At 35.8% G+C, this 18,360-nt stretch overlaps 1 protein-coding gene across 1 annotated transcript in view; it reads left to right on the top strand.

Annotated features, from left to right (window-relative positions):
* LOC112045256 (uncharacterized) overlaps window positions 1-18,360 on the top strand; it is a 221,298-nt gene that overhangs the window by 87,090 nt on the left and 115,848 nt on the right. The gene's annotated exons all lie outside the window — the stretch shown is intronic.

Here is an 18,360-nt window from a genome sequence, read left to right as displayed (position 1 = left end):
GCTATCACAACTAAACCGTTTAACTGGTTTTAAAAATGGTTATTGGCATAGGCTAAATTTTATTTCTATCCTGCGATAATGGGAACTATGTGGGTGAAACCGCGAGGTGTCCGGTAGTAGGATATATTTTTAACGTGGGATCATAGATTTATAACACAGAGATAGTGTGAAGTCGCAGGATTCGTAAGCCGTTTTGTGTGCCCCGAAATGGGAGCCCTTGATCGCTACGCTAAGATAAGTACCTACGCTTGTGCGCGTTGGCGAGTGAAGTTAGCAGAGCTCTTACGTTCACATAGTCAAAGAAGTGGCTTACGTTTGGAGTGAAAAAATGTTAGGTTGGGTTAGGTTGTTATTGATCTAACCGTGAGATATTAAAAATATTCCTCGAAATTTACAAAACCGCGTAAATACAGTGCAAGTTCGAAAGCTATAAATTAAACATCATTGATAATTATGATGTAACCAAGTGAGTCCGCCATTTTTATTCGGCTAAATGATTGAGATATCTCAAACAATCACGAATCAAAATAGCAACCGTAATATCCGGAGCGGACATTCCGCACATATCGAAACATTCACTGTATATTGTAGAAAGTAACTGATGTGCTAACCGTCTTGGTAATTGGTATCGCATCTTCCGTCGAAAATAATAAAATAATCAACCATAATAAAATAATTTAGCTGGTGGGAGGCTTCGGCCGTGGCTAGTTACCACCCTACCGACAAAGACGTACCGCCAAGCGATTTAGCGTTCCGGTACGATGTCGCGTAGAAACCGAAAGGAGTGTGGATTTTCATCCTCCTCCTAACAAGTTAGTCCGCTTCCATCTTAGATTACATCATCACTTACCATCAGGTGAGATTTTAGTCAGGGGCTAACTTGTAAAGAATAAAAAAAAAACCATGTTTATTTTTAATTTGATTGTACAATTATAATAATATTTTTGTATCGAGCGGGCTGAAAAACCGAAACCCGTTCTTTTTATATGACGAGATTATTGAAAATGTTTGTAATTTTATCGTTACGTTTTTTTTCGTGTTAGAATATTTATTAATCTACTAGCGGACGTCCGCGATTTAGTCCGCGTGGAAATAAAGTTTTGCACAAATCCCGCTGGAACCATGGATCTTTACGGGATAAAAAGTAGCCTTTTTGTTAATTCAGAGTAAAATCTTTTTCCATTCCAAATTTCAATCCAATTGCTTCAGTAGCCGCAGAACTAACGAGGAACAAACATACACACTTACACACAGACACACACACTTACATACAAATTTTCGCCTTTATAATAATAGTGTGATTCACGAACAACATTTCTCTCCATCTCAAGTCAACATTAGGATGGAGTACTGGTATCAAATATCTATATGATGACGATCGTTCGAGCTAATATGAATCGTCACATTAAGATATTATTAGGTACTCGATCTATAATCTAGTCAATATAGATTGAAGATAATGGCAGCAGTTTCTAAAATATGAGTGGACAAAATTAAAAGCGCGTTATGGGACTCCCAAACTGGTAGCGAGTCGCCATTTTTCTTGAAAAGTTTCTCCTTCTTTAGATCTCTTTTCAGATTCCCGAAAACTTTTACTAGAAAAAAATACTAGGATTTACGGTCACTTGCAGTTATTGAATTAAAATCAGGACGCTAAAGTCTCTTTAAAAAAGGCCTCGTTTTCGTTTTAGGTTATAAACATTGAATTTTATGTGCTTTTAAGCTCCTTTAAATACATTTGTTATAGCTTATTCCGTATAGAATAAGCCAGCTTATTCTAAATCGAATTAATATTTTTTTTTTAGGAATTTTAGTATATTCAAGTTTTTCATTATGTTGACCAGACTATCATTAGGTGGCAAAACCGCGTATGCAGCTATAAGAGAGCACGCGTCATCACTTGAGGCAACCTGATGAACCTGACGGCCGCGTGGCGCAGTGGGTAGTGACCCTGCTTTCTGCATCCACGGCCGTGGGTTCGATTCCCACAACTGGAAAATATTTGTGTGATGAGCATGAGTGTTTTCTAGTGTCTGTGTGTATTTATACATTATATAAGTATTTATATGTAGTATATAATTGTATATTAATATTATAATATCAACTATCTTAGCACCCATAACCTTATGGGTGCTTACTTTGGGGCTAGATAGTGATGTGTATTGTTTAAGTATATTTATTTATTTAAAAAAAAAAAAAAACCTAGCACCTACACGTCACCCAACTTGTCACTGCAGCGTAATACAGCCTACACAGTATCATGTTACGATTTTTTATTGAATAGGCATTGACAAAGCAAAGACTTAATCTAATATTATCATGACTCTTGTCCGTTGTGTTGCATTGACAAAAACACAATTACTTTACTGACCAGTAGGTATAATATAAGTCGTTGTTACTGACTAAGGAAAATCCGTATTTTAAGTCCAAAAAACCTCTTCCGTAAACTATTTATAATTATTTAAAACGTACAAGTAAAAGTTTATGTGACTGGTATAGAGTTATTTTTTTATTTAAATAAGCCTATAGGAGTCGGTCAATCTGCTTAGTAAGAGGCAGCGTGGTTTGTCGCAGCTCTATCGTCTTCCCTATAAGGAGGCCTGGTTGTAGACTGCTGTTAAAATATATAGTAGGGGAGCCGAAGAGGGGATTTTTGCAGTTACTCGAACACGGCAGATAAACATAAGGGAGTATATCCTGCACGTTGTTCAGTACCTCCACGAAGTATGTGCCCTTAATATTTGGGGATAAGTTTAGGGCAACCAAAAAACAAATAACTTGAGAAATACTCAACCAGCACGTCAGAATAAGATAAGGTTGACAGCTAAAAGGTGTGCATTTCGAAAATCTGCTGATTTCAGCGTAACGTAATGGAATGGGAGGTTTCCAAAGTTACAAAAAACCTTTATATTTCTGTTATCGAGCCACGAGCGCGGTTAATTTTTTACTTATTTTGAATGAAATAATCTCCTGAATAATCTAGAACTCTAATAATTTCAGTAGGCCAAAATAATATACATTGTTTTAACCATTAATTATTATTATGTGTATTTGTAAAATATTCTTTCAATCAGATGATAGAAAGAATTTCATCAAAAATCTACCAAATCTAATCGATTCCCATGACACTATAGTAACTGCAAATTAAGCATCCCGGGCTCCCGTACTATAATGATTATGATGATAACAGAGGAGGCATATACTTAGTATTCAGTTGATGATAGATTGAAGGCTTTACTACTTTGCGTTGCGAAAACAAAACTTGATGGATGAAATATAAAATGTAAGTTTTTATGGAGTCTTTAAGATTAAGCCAAGATAGAAAAAGGACTGGAATTTCTCGCAGGCAAAATTGCAGGTAACAACTAGTTTATTATATAAAGCACCGACAATGGAATATTGTTGTTAAAACTTGTTGTCTAGTAGTATCGTGAAATTGATCAACACCGAGTCTGTACAAGAGATGAATATTAAAAAAGAACCGTCTAGAACAACTATAAAACATAATCAATTTTATGGTACACTGGAACAAGTGTTGTGCTTTTTACTCACTATGCTTGATAGGTAAAGATAGAACTATGTAACGTGTGGATGTTTAATAGGAATTAAGTTTTTCCTTTCAATGATTATTAAACCTATTTAACAAACTGTTTTTGTACGAAATTATTTGACATGGTCGTCTTTCTCCGGTTCTTGTATGTTTCCTTTTTGTAAAAGTTTGTAGTGTAGGTACTTACGAGTATAAGAAGACTCTTTGATATTTTGTGTTCTTACATAAAGTTACATAACAGTGAATCTGTGTCGCTTGTTAAAGACTGATTTCTTCACTATCGCCAATTTGCAAATACTCGACAAGTTACATCTATCACGAGAATTCAAGCAAACGTTTTATGATACAATAGTGGTGTATTTTTATTTCATTTATTAAAAAGTCTCGTACTTTTGATACTCGTAGTGATTATAGAAACATCATTTTTATCATCAGCCTGTAGGTAAGTATCCTTTAAGGCCTTTCTTTACTTTACTTTAGTTTAACTAATCCTTTGGGCTATGTCGAACGAAACCATCGTTGTCGGATTTCCTCGTTCCAGATTTTGTTCTTTAGAGAGACTCTTAATATAGCCCTCTTCATAGCTCGCTGAGGAACTTTAAATTTCTGGATTAGGCCAACCATCAGTGTCCACATTTTTGCTCCATCCGTCATCACAGGCAAGACACATACTCTAAACACAATGCATTTTATTACTAACACAGTTACAGTTATGTTACAACAAGAACATTGCACTGGAATTACGATTGTCTTGCAGATTGATCAATTGGTGTGTTACAGTTCATTATCAAGCAATTAAGTGTAACACTTTCATATTAGACTCGTTTACCTAAACAAGTTGTTATAGTGAAATTAAACGAACCAATTCAGTTACCGCAGTGTTACAATATGTTCACAGCAACTCTCTTATAACGGACAAAATATTCGACTTGACATGTCTTGTATTTATTCAATAAAGCCTCCAATACACCGCCATCGTATATTTTTTGTTCGCATTTTTCCACATCCGAGAGTCTGGTCTTGACAAACTCGGCAATATGATTCCTTTAATGGAAATAAGCAGCCTGCGAGATACGTGCGTAAAAACTACATGTTAATCTCTAACTCTCTAATTAATGATACATTTAACCTAAGGAAATAAATGACGGAAATAAAAAAATTAAAGCCATTTTAAAAGTAACTAAATCCGCATAGTACGAATCATGAAATCAAGCTGCCGGGGACACGGAGTCCATTGCATATTTATCATTTTCCTCATCTCTTTATATCTATGACTTATGTTGCCTTTTGTTCTGCCAAGGTTCCGTTTATCTTTATACCAAATTTCATCTAAATTGATATAGGAGTTTACCTACTTGTGAAAAAGTAACAGACAGACTTTCGCATTTATAATATACTAGCTGACGCCGCGGGGTTTCACCCGCGTGGTTCCCGTTCCCGTAGGAATATGGGGAAAATATATAGCTTATAGCCTTCTTCGATAAATGGGTTATCTAATACTGAAATAATTTTTCAAATCGGAATAGTAGTTCCTGAGAATAGCGCGTTCAATCAATCAAACAAACAAACAAACAAACTCTTCAGCTTTATAATATTAGTATACAGGTATAGATATTAGTATTGATGGGTTCATTGAGAATAATTTTCTCTAATATGCTTGAAGACTATTTATCAACTAATCGATCTGTATCTCAAATGTCATAAAATAATTTCTATCAACTTGAGATCTAGAAACCAAGAATCCGCTGTCAAATATGACACATGTTTCGATGTTTAAAACGTGACAATCATTAAGCGCGTATTTGGCGCGTATCCATCGCTTTCGCTGGTATCTCTCTTCCGTTTTGAACTGTCAAACATATTATTTCGCTATACCTATGGGTTCTTTAGTAATAGTGTACACTTTAGTAGAATTCATACGAGCTTGTTTAGTAACGCTTAATTACTCGCTATGCTTAATTTTACCATCAAGCTTCCAATTATTATAGACACTTGTTTCAGGGCAGCACATTATGGGACGTGTTCTGCTTATAAGTTATGGTATTCTACTCCCTTTTATCACATATCTTTCAGTTATTATTATAAAAGTTATATTATGATCAAAATCGAAGTTAAAATTAGTTCATTTCGATTATTCTTAGTTTACAAGTACTTTTCAAACGTCAAGTTATGTCATGATTAAATGGTGATAATTAAAGTCGAAAATTTAAAATTAAAGTTACGAGGGTTGCAAAGTCAACAACAAACTCAGTCAGGGTGTAATTTACAATGTTATCTAGAACTAATTACACAGTCATAATTTCAATTCACTTCCAAGCTTGCATATCACTTTATAGATGCTTTTATCGCTTGAGTCAGCAGAAACGCTGTCTAAATTATTAAAGGGTCTTTTTTGTTGCGGCTAGGGATCATTCTACCGTCTAGCCTTAGTTCTAGCGTATTATTTTAATGGGGTTGTAATTACAACTTGTTGAAGTCACGTCTAATAAGCATTTTTAGGAAACAAACGCTGACTTCCTTCAAAGGTGGTTTCGATATTTTTATTGTCGATAGGCATATAAATTGATTATATAGAATAGATTGCAAGATTGCAGGCAAAAGAGGTGTAGGAAGAAGAAAGAAGTCCTGGCTACGAAATATAAGGGAGTGGACTGGCATAAACACCGTCGAAGAACTTTTCCGCCTAGCCATGGACAAGGATAAGTTTAGAAAGCTGACCGCCGACCTTCCGTAAAGGAGAGGCACTCTAAGAAGAAGAGGCATATAAATAATAACATACTACATTCAATATATTTCACGGCTACCGGTTTTTAGACTCGTTATTTTTAAATCCAGAGCGATACACAATAGGTCAGTTTCATTTTCGTTAAAACAGCGTAAGGATCCAGTTTGTATTGGTGTTACGATTACGCGTTTTCGTAACTGCAACGATACAGATCGCTGTCACGCGGAAAGTGGTCATGTGTTGACGCAAATTACTATGTTATGCAAATTGTCGAGGACTTGATAGAGCACGATTTCGTGTTATAATTTCACTGCACGGACAACAGGCTCGGCGCCAATGAACGACAATAACAACAATGGCAGTGCCGCCAACTGCAGCGGTGGCTAATGATAGACTTAGATTGTTCATTATTAACAGACTGTTTAACGGCCAAATACAATGGCCAATTCTTTCATAATAGAAGACATGGGCTGACGAATAATAACACTGCAGGATATAGTCCTTTTGCAAGGACTTACGGCACTGAGCCGCCTGCATCTAGAGACTCCTTGCAACTCGCTTGATGTCGTCAGTCCATCTAGTGTGGGGTCGACCAACACTGCGGTTTTCGGTGCTGGGTCTTCATTCCAACACTTTGGGAACCCAACGTCAATCGCCTTTTCGAACTTTGTGCCCTACCCGTTACCACTTTAAACGCTTGGCTACTCAGTAACTTTGGTTATTTGGTTCTTTTCGGATCTTCTCAGTTCTCATTCGATTATAGTATGTTGTCTACAATATAATAATACAAATAAATTATCTTCGAGTCAAGCTCAAGCGAGTTCAAGCGAGTCGCAGGGATTCGCTGGATACAGGTGGCTCAGTATCGTGATGTTTGGAAGTCCCCACAAAATGCCTATGTCCTGCAGTGGACGTCCATCGGCTGATATGGTGGTGGTCGTGGTGTGAAATTATCTTCATTATGTTTATTACGCGTGATTATATAATTAACGTATAATGCTGAATGGATAAACGTGTATATTTGGATATTGCATTTATTGCAGGCCTAATTTAAGGGCGTAGTTACTCTAAACTACGAGTATCTACATAGGTATAATCAGTAATTTTGCCCAAAGTCACGTATAATGTTTGTGCTATCCAGTACTGTTACATCTTGCAAATATTTAGGGCATAAATAATGTTTTTAATATAAACATTTAACCGACTTAACTAGTCAAGGTCTAACTTGTAAAAATTTAAAAAAAAACTAGTAAACCGATTTTTATGAAAATGAAATGTGACAATGTGTGAATGTGATAAATATTCTTTCAAAAAAAAAATACATCGGGTCGTATCGAGAACCTCCTCCTTTTTTTAAAAGTCGGTTAATAATTTGATAACTTAGCGACAAAACAAAAATTACAATACACTAGTAGCAATTTTTCATTCGAAGACTCGCAAATAAATAAATTCAAAATCATAAAACATTAGATCAAGTAGGTAATAATAGGTAATATTTTTTTCAATGGTTTTATAGATAATGCGACCATTTTAATAAATTTTAATCGTAAAAGTCATCCGGTCACTTTTGGACATGTCCCTTGGATATTTGTCTTCTCCACATTCTCAGATAAAATATGTTTTTAGGGCGATACATAATATTCATGTGGCTGTAGTGTAGACATAAGACTGTAACTTCGCTATTTTCTGTTGTCTTGATCTTTGTCGCATTATGATTTTTTTTATTATCTGGCTATTTTAGCAATAGATTTTTCCATGATAAAAGACTATAAGGCATTATCCAGGGAATAATCTATCCCCTATCCAAATTTCAGCCAAATCGGTTCAGTAGCTGCAGCGCGAAAGAGTAGCAAACATACACACACTCTTAGTATAAATTTGGACTTTATTACTGTGGTGTGATTTTATAACATCTAAAACTATATTTATAAGGAAAATCAATGATATTTTACACTAGAGATAAGGCACTAGCGCATCAAAACTGAGGCGGACAAATGTGTACAATTTTACTTAATTTCATTTAGTCGCCTAATAAACAACGAAAGTTATTTATATAAATAATACCTAAATATCATCTACAATGTCGAGTTGTATATTCAGGAGGTGTAAAAACTACATATTCATAAATATATATAATGGAATTAAAGACAAAAGTTTCCATGACGGCCTATGTGGCGCAGTGATATGCGCGGTGGATTTACAAAACGGAAGACCTGGGTTCGATCCCCGGCTGGGCAGACTGCGATTTTCTTAATTAGTCCAGGTCTGGCTGGCAAAGATGTACCGCCAAACAATTTAGCGTTCCGGTACGATGCCGTGTGCCGTGAGCCCCCTTTTGGTGTGCCGAGAAACCAAAAGGGGTGTGTGGATTTTCATCCTCCTCCTAACAAGTTAGCCCGCTTCCTTCCATCTTAGACTGCATCATCACTTACCATCAGGTGAGATTGTAGTCAAGGGCTAACTTGTAAAGAATTAAAAAAAAATGTGTGCGCTCAGTGGTGTAGCTAAATTCGGGTCACTTTTTGTGGTGATTTTGTAGGGACGTAACTTATCTATAGTATAAAATTATAATTGAGGAAAATAAAGTTCTACATCTATTAAAAACTACATACATAATACATGGTCATAGTTGTACACAATCTCTGTCAGTGGGATCTTCAGACCGCTCTTGATTTTGACGTTAGCTAAGCAAGTATAACATATATGTTACAAGTGTAACATATATGTTACAAGTGTAACAGATGTTACACTAATGTTCATTTATTTGTGAGCCACTCAACTCTGATGTGTACGCACGAAATGTTTTGACTAGTCTACACTCTACGTTACAAGTTGAGTGGACTATTGACACACATGTTTTTTGTATAACCTGATAAAGGTCGAATTCCTTGAGATTAATGGAATGCGTTACATTAACGGTTAACCCGAAATCCGATCCGAAAACCACTTGTGATTCGTGACATAATGGTAAAGACGCCAGCTTGTCTACATTATATACCTACGTGCAATGATGTTTTATACTATAGATATGTTATGTGCGTACAAAATCACCGAAAAAAGTTATCCAAATTTAGCTACTCCACTGAGCTTAGATTTTGTGTTTTCTTAAATTATCTATGTACTAGCTGACACAGCGTGGTTCCCGTTCCCGTAGAAATACGGGGATAATATATAGCCTTCCTCAATAAATGGGCTATCTAACACAGAAAGAATTTTTCAAATCAGATAAGTAGTTCCTGAGATTAGCGCGTTCAATCAAACAAAGAAACAAACTCTTCAGCTTTATAATATTAGTATAGATAGATTTAATATAGTTTTACATTTAGGTATTATTATTTGTTTAAATAACTTTCGTTGTTTACTAGCGACTAAGTGAAATTAAGACATTTATCCATCTTTGTTAGCCTCAGTTTTGACACACTAGTGACATATCTAATAGTATAAAGTCTTTGTTTTTAGATCAAAAGAAATGATACATTCACATGAGTACATTCTTTATTGAAGTCGGTTAATAACCTACCCGATGGGACAATAACCGTGCATTATATTATTGGCGCAGAACCAACAGAGCGTGTGAACCCCTCTCCCCCCCAAGTTCTGCTTTCTACGCGCGATTTCACTGCTTCAGAGGAGCCGGCGCTTGCTACACGCTATAATTCACTAGCATCTAATAGAACAAGCGCCTGTCATAGCCAGACCATCCTTATTAAAAGCTGAAAATGTTATCGCTGCGTTGCAACGACTTGCGGTACAGACGGCTTCAGTGTGCTCGTGGCGTTCGAGCCGTCCACATCTCTTGTTGTGCAATTCTTTATGGGTTACTTGGGATAGGCGGGGAGAGTGCCATGAGTGTAAAAAAAGTAGTTGAGGAACTTTTTTTATGGAATCTAACATAATCGACAAGCTGCCATTTTTTTTAAATCCGTGGCGCACGATAGAGATACTAAATATCTCGGTAAAGTGACACTATATGGTACATTGTTTCTTGACATTTTTGTTGGTCTATGTGTTCTCGGTTTACACTTCGAAAAACAAACTAAAATGGCGGCGGGTCGATTAGAATGGAGGATGTATATGGTTCTACCATAGGTAAGGACGGTAGGCTATTATAGAGTTTGGATCGTGGAGGATTTGGGAAGTAGCAGAATTATAGGGTACAGTTTCTCAACTGCCCAATTATAAAGCGTGTTTTTATAGTTCCTCGGCATTAATAAGAAATTATATCCCCAATCGCAAGTCACTTCGCTTCGTGCCACGAATTTGATCTTTAATAGTGTTTTGTTTACTATCCTACGGGCAAAGACGAAACGCCAAGCGATTTAGCGTTCCGGTACGATGTCGTGTAGAAACCGAATAGGGTAGGGATTTTCATCCTCCTCCTAACAATTTAGCCCGCTTTCATCTTAGATTGTATTATCACTTACCATCAGTTGGCATTATAGTCAAGGGCTAACTTTTAAAGAATAAAGAAAAAGGTCGTCGAACTCCATAATTGACAACCTTAAGGTAGGAGCAAGCATTGCCTAACTTTCAGCTTTTATAAAATGAAGACGGTCTAACCCTAACAGGCTCTCAGACCATAACGTTTGCACCCGTTACGACTATCTGGGATTATATCTGTCAATTTACCGAATTTATAGCCGATGTAGTCATATAAATTTCGATTTTCAACCCTCAATTTAGAATCATTGTGGCCTTGTCTACTTGTTCCGTGCTATCATCTTTCTAATCTACCTTATTGGGAAATGTTACTGTAAAGGCTTCAAATGTACGATTCAGTACAGTACGAGTATATAAATGAACACTGTATGAAGTCTCAGGGGCGTAGCTACATGTAGCTCAATGATAAGGGGCCCCTGGAATATAGGGGCCCCCTATGTGTGAAAGTAAAAATTAAAAACGAAGGCATTTTCATTGTTTATTAAATTAAACTCGAGCTCTAAAAAAATTAAACATTCTAGCTCTAAAAATATAATGAGAAATGTGCCTAATCATTTCGCAGGTGATAGAATAATTATTATGTATGTTTTCTGTAGTATTATGATGATTGGTTAAGTAGTTAGGCGTGAAAATTAACAAACAACAATTTTCCCATATTTCCATTAAGTCAAAGGTCCAGGGCATGCACCTCCAACTTTTCAGTTGTGTGCATTTTAAGAAATTAAATATCACGTGTCTCAATCGGTAAAGCAAAACATCGTGAGGAAACCTGCATACCAGAGAATTATCTTTATTCTCTGCGTGTGTGAAGTCTGCCAATCCGCATTGGTCCAGCGTGGTGGACTATAGGCCTAATCCCTCTCATTCTGAGAGGAGACTCGAGCTCAGCAGTGAGCCGAATATGGGTTGATGTCGACATAAATAATAATAAAGCTTGCGGTTATCTCACAGTATCTAAGTTCAATATTTTCACCGAAGGCTCGATGTTGATATTTGAGAAGCTGTGCCGATTAACCGTGTAAATTTACTTTATCCATTTCACTTTTACTTTCCAACCACAATAAGCTGAGATGTGAATTAAAATCCATATATCTACTTAAATATAGAAATTTTCAATAAAATATAAGTTTAAAGCTATGTAATATAGATAAAAATCAGTGCCAGTTACATTGTAATTTCATAACTCAAGAACGGCCTCACCTATCCATACCAAATATTTAGGCTTTGTGCTATTTAGTAGATTGGTTTAGGTGAAGTTTGCACAAAATCGGTCAAGTGGTTCTTCATTTATCACATTTTTTGTAACAAATGAATTCAGGGGTATGGTAGGGGTCTGGTGGGGTTGGGTAGGGGTAGAAGTATAATAGGTGCAGGGTAGGTATAGGAAAGAAGTGTGAAAGACAACACACGTTTTATCGGACGTCAAGCCGTTAGCGCTGCAAGCATGTGAGCTTACTTGATCGTTAGTGGCTGACTAGTATGACCTTTGAACTGTTCCTCTGTTTATAATCGATGGTTTTCCACTTTCCATCAGGTAAGCCATATCATATGCTTTATCTATACTAATATTATAAAAAGGAAAGTTTTGATTGTTTGTTTGTTTGCATTGAATAGGCTCTGAAATAACTAAGCCGATTTGACAAATTCTTTACCCAGCTACACTATCCCCAGGTGCTATAGGCTATATTTTATTCCCGTATCCTACGGGAACGGGAACCACGCGGGTGAAGCTGCACGGCGTCAGTATATTCATACAAACACACACAAATGCAATATTATATACAATTATTGCTATCTAAACTACGAGTATCGGCGACAATATTTAGTATCATTAGCCACAATATTTTTTCAAAACCTCGTACAGTAACAGGGTGCTAAAGAATTTTATTTATTTACACCCTGCGATGCCATCTGAGTCATAACTTTGAAACAATATAGCATTGTACTCGTAATAGTAAAATATAAGGTCATAAATAATTTGGAGATCACAATGGGATTCCTCGGCTGTTTCAGTAGTTACGCGTAAGAATGTCGTCTCTAAAACCTTTTAATGTTTACGACTGTACTTATTATGTTACTAACGGACGTCCTGCGGTTTTACTCACGTAATTCCCATTTTCATGGGAATATAGGCGTAAAATATAGTCTATGTTACTCGTATAATGTAGCTTTCCATTGTTGAAAATTTTTCAAAATCGGTTTAGTTTAGGCGTGAAAGCTTAACAAATTAACATATAAATAAACTTACATTGGTGTAAAAGTTATGATTACTTTGTGTATAATCATGTGTGAAGTTAAATAAAACATCGTCAAAAAGAAGTAGTTTATTATAATAAGCAAAATAATAAACGAATGTAATTGACTTTTCAATATCCGGCCATTAAAATTTGTAAATTGGCGGCCCTCAAGTCTCTAGGGATGCCAAATTGATATAGCATGTGAATTACTAGATATGTGCATCGGCTTCACTGTCATAATTCCTCTTCCTGAAATAATTCATGCTGACAAAATTAGCCTATATGCTATGCCAGATAGTCTATTAACTGTGCCTAATTTCATCAAAATGCGTTCGGACGTTGAGCTGTGACTAACTAACAATAATTCATGTAACTTTAGCATCTATTATTATTATTACTTATATTAATTAACTGTGTGATGTGATGTTTACTTTTACAATCATTTTTATCACAAATATAATTGAAATTAATGACACGCTCTGAAACTACAACTTTACAGTAAGTATGTAAAGACGTACCGCCAAGCGATTTAGCGTTCCGGTACGATGCCGTGTAGAAACCGAAAGGGGTGTGGATTTTCATCCTCCTCCTTACAAGTTAGCCCGCTTTCATCTACGACTACATCATCACTTACCATCAGGTGAGATTGTAGTCAAGGGCTAACTTGTAAACAATAAAAAAAAAATAATGTTACTTATCTTATAATCAACTTAGGACGGCATTTGACCAGCATAATCTAGTCATTAATGTATTTGGAAAGCTATAAAATCTTACTATACTTAATCTATAACTTAATTTATTTTTAGCTAAAATGTCGTGTCGTTGTCGTATAGTGTAAAGAGGCCATAATGAGGCTTTCTTTGCTGGCGCAAGTCCCTGATGACTCACGTTTGACTCATAATCAAAAGCCCAAAGACTTGGCTGACATCTCGACTTGTTTTAGATATGGTTCCTAATAAACATGACGCAACTTCTTCAAGTAACACTGTAAAGCAAATAATCGGATTATACCTTATTTATTACAACGTAATGAATGTAATCAGCATTGGATATTTTTTACCTATATTTGTATGGTTAGAGTTCATCAAACTCGAATTTTTTTATATGTACTTGTATGGGAAAGTAGTCTTTTTAAATACATACTTGTGATTATCTTCATGTAATGTTTCATCATCCAGATAATACTGTTTCTTATCTTAATTTATTGTTTAGCAATGCTTTTGAACTATACAAGCGTGGACAGCCTTAAAGCTTATTTATGGCGATGGTGCGAGTAAGAAATGTCACATTAGAGGCTTGTAACCTCACGTGTAACGCAATAGTCAAGTCGTACTCGTAGTGAAGGCCCAAATAAATTCAGATTATCGTGAAATATCCCATGACATTTATAATCTTTGAGAGATTAGAACGATTTTATTTGATTTTGATGAGAGTATATTAACGTTTTGGAGTTTAAGAATCGAAATTTTCAGTTAGCCAAAGAATCATCATCATCTCCTTTTCCTTATCCCACTTAAGTGGGGTCGGCAAAATACGTCAATCTTCTCCATTCGTCTCTATTACTCGTCAACTCATCTTACTTTTTACAAAGATGTCCTCTTTCACACACTCCAACCATCTCTTCTTTGGCCTTTTTCTACTCTTGTGTCCTTCCACTTGCAAATTAAATATTTTTGACTCAGGACTTTCATTGCTCTGCAATACATGTCCATACCAAGCTAGCCTTTTACTCCTCAATTTTTCTGTCGCTAGCGCCACTTTCAGACTTCCTCGTAGATATGTTAGAAACGTAGAATATTTATAAATAATTATAACCTGGAAAGTAACAATAATTTTTGTGTTCACTTCAATCAAGTACATTTATATAAATACCTCAGAAAGGTTTTTATAGTAATAGATTATTAACATAAGAATTATAAAATAAACAATTAAATCTTAGATAAAAAACTATTCACACTAATAATAGTAATGCGTATCTGTCTGTCCTTTACCTATCTACTGCTAAACCGTTTTAATCAATTTTGGTAATTAGATACACATAGATGTCCCATATATCTATGTGTATCTAATTACCAAAATTGATTAAAACATTGGAATAAAACATAGGCTAAATCGATATCGATATTGATAAATAATGGCTGTCCTTTACCTATCTATTGCTAAACCTCTGAACCGATATTAATAAACTTTGGTAATTAGATACACATAGATATATGGGACATCGATATAACTATATCGATATAACTAAATATCGACTTAAAGACTATACAATCAAAGTTGGCCATCTCTAGTGTAAGGTTAGAACGATTCCCATATGAAGTACAAATGCATATTATCTAGGTAAGATGAAGGTCTGCGAACAGGTTGCGAAGTAGTCGCGTTATTACTCAGATGACGCTATTATGGAGAACTAGTTGACAGTGCCATCCTGCTGTTAAGAGCGCGCAGCGCGTTTTTACGATATGGATAAAATTCGAAGCGCAAGCGAGACGCCGAATAATGACTTTCACGTGAGTGAAAAGCACGGAGCGATTGACGCGCGACGCAAATTTTATGACATGAACGCCAAAACCATTTTTACCTAATTGCAAGTAAATTAAACAACATAACGAAAAACAAAATGGCCATGTTCAAGATATATACCTAATTTTCTATACAAAACAAAAATTTGAGAAAATAAGTTTGCTTTTCCTGAGATTGAAAGCAAAATGTGAGCAAAATATGTATTTTTCAAAAAAATAAACTATCGAGAAAAGTTTTACAAATTGTGTATTTTGTATAGTCATAACAAAGCTAACACTTTGAAATATCATTTACCCAAATATCAGGCTCCTAACTTTTCCAGAATCTGAGATTCAGAACCATTTGTAACCACCAAATTACATATTGCACACTCTTAACTATGTTACCTTTATTTATCATTATTACGTTATTTTATGATATTTATTCCCATCATCTATTACTGTAACTACGTGAGCTGTTATTATCGCTTGCATTTTTAAATATCGGCTGTCCGTTTTAATGCAATGCGATATCCTGTAACAGCGTTTAATTAAGAGGGCGTCTGAAGGAGCTTGTTCAAGGAAGTAAGTTAAATACTATTAACTTATCATTGCCAAAGATTTTATACTTTAGATATGTCATTAGCGTGTCGTAACTGAGGCGGTCAAAAGTGGCTAATTGTATTAATTTCATTTAGTCACATTTAGTCGCAACGAAAGTTCTTTAAACAAATAATATCTAAAGGTACGCCTTGTAATGTAAACCTAGACAACCTTAAGTGTTTCGTATTGTAAAGCGTGGAATAAAAAGTTTGGATGGACGGCTTAAGGTGACTAGGATAAATATAGTTACTGGCATAAATATAGGCAATGTATACAGGTATTTAAAAACCCATAAACTATATAATTATGCTATAGTTAGCGTATGTGTAGGTATAGACATAATGCGCGCGGCGGAAGTCCACGTAGCGCGATTATGCTCAACTCTGTCCACGCAACATCCGCTCTTTTGTGTCTCTGTATTCCCACTGCAGGCCATTAAGATGCACTGGTGGGTATAATACTCACTGATCACGCTTTAGGAACTCGTATAATAATATTTTTAGGTCTATATTGGTTTATATTAGACCGGGCTGTGTCCAGACGGGCCGAGGCCCAGGACGACGTGCTGTAGACGAGCGTCGTACGTCAGTAGACAGGCCAGGACGAGACATGGATTGTGTATAACTGTGTAATGCTTCATACAAAATGTAACTTTTCTAATCCGCGACCCGTTCGGGACACGGCACGCTCTGGTCTAATATATCTAATATATATCATCTCAAGAGTGCTACTGATGTTAAGGACATTTAACAATAATTTCCATACGTTTTGATAAGCATCGTTGATTGCAGGGTTCTCTATCTTTGCGTTTTTACAAAATCCAGCCAATATAGATGGGTTATATTATATCGCTATTTGTATGTCGCTAGAGCATCATCCGTCAGTCTGAGTGCACCACGAGCAGCAGGGTTATTATGTAACTCGGTGTACCATTCAAGTAATCAGTCACTACATCATCTTTTCATCGTTTTTCATCGTATTTTCGTTTTTTCCATCATCTAACATTGTATTTTCAACGAAATGACTCAATAATCGTCATTTTACGTAAAGTAACATTAGTCTAGTAGTGGTAATAGCAGCAGTAACGTTATCTTAACAAAAAACCGATGTTTACGTTATTTTGTTGAAATATTAATTTTAGACTATTGTTAAAACAAAACATCATTGCCACTTGATGTAAATAACGTAGTCAAGGTAATTTCGTAGAAATAAATATATTAGATGATCACAAGAATTAAAATACGACGAAAATCGATGTAGTGACCCATTGTTTGAATGGTACACTGAGATACATAATAAGGCTGCATAAGGTGAGGTTGGTATTTAGGGAGACAGATTGGTATAACCCTCCTCTTTACATTTCTGATTTTATTTATGTACCTTGATAATTATTTAGCAAAAATTAGCTACTTAGATTGTAATGTATTTAATTTTTTAACCGACTTTCTCAATTCAACCATTTTTTTTTATAATAGCCCAAGGACAAAAAGGTCAGTATTAGCGTTGCAAAAATGGTCCATAGCACGTGTTTGCTTACATTTATGGATGGCACAAAAACTAGCCTCAGCAAACAATCGTGTTTTGTGCACACAACGGACTCTTTTGAGTTTGGTCTTGAATACACACTCAGTTGAGGCCACATGTCCGGCAAACAGTTTGGGAGGCTAATGTTTGTTGAGGTCTTAATTTACTAAATTTTTACCCCAGAAAAGCTGAGAGAGTGTAAGATGGTCTCGTACCTAAATGAAATTTGATTTGAAGATTTGAATTTTGTATTAGGAGTGGTCCTAATTCAAAATTCATCAAATTTAAGGTTTTAATAAATCCCAGAAATATAAGACCTATATAAAATATTACCTTCTATTAAAGGGAAAGTTGCAAATGTTATCCTCAAAATAGATTCTGTTTAAAGAGATGTTATAGTTACTCGAAAATCCGATGGACGTTGGAGTCCCAAGGTGCTGGAATGGCGACCCCACACTAAAAAGCACAGTGTTGGTCGACCCCCCACCAGGTGGAATGACGACATCAAGCGAGTCGCAGGTGTTCGCTGGATGCAGGTGGCTCAGTATCGTGAAGTCCCTACAAAAGACCTATGTCCTGCAGTGGACGTCCATCGGCTGACATGATGATGATGATGATGATAGTTACTTGGTTGATGTCAGACGATTGTAGATAATCAGTATCAGGTTAAGTTTTAAGACTAAGTATATTTTCTATCATGAGACAAGGGTGTTACAATTGTATTGAATTTGAAATAAGAACACCAAGTACATTTACTCGGTGTTCATATCTTACATCCTT

The sequence above is a fragment of the Bicyclus anynana genome, chromosome 19, assembly GCF_947172395.1.
Source record: "Bicyclus anynana chromosome 19, ilBicAnyn1.1, whole genome shotgun sequence".
In the NCBI taxonomy this organism is placed as follows: Eukaryota; Metazoa; Arthropoda; class Insecta; order Lepidoptera; family Nymphalidae; genus Bicyclus; species Bicyclus anynana.
This window is presented reverse-complemented; position numbering and strand designations above follow the sequence as displayed.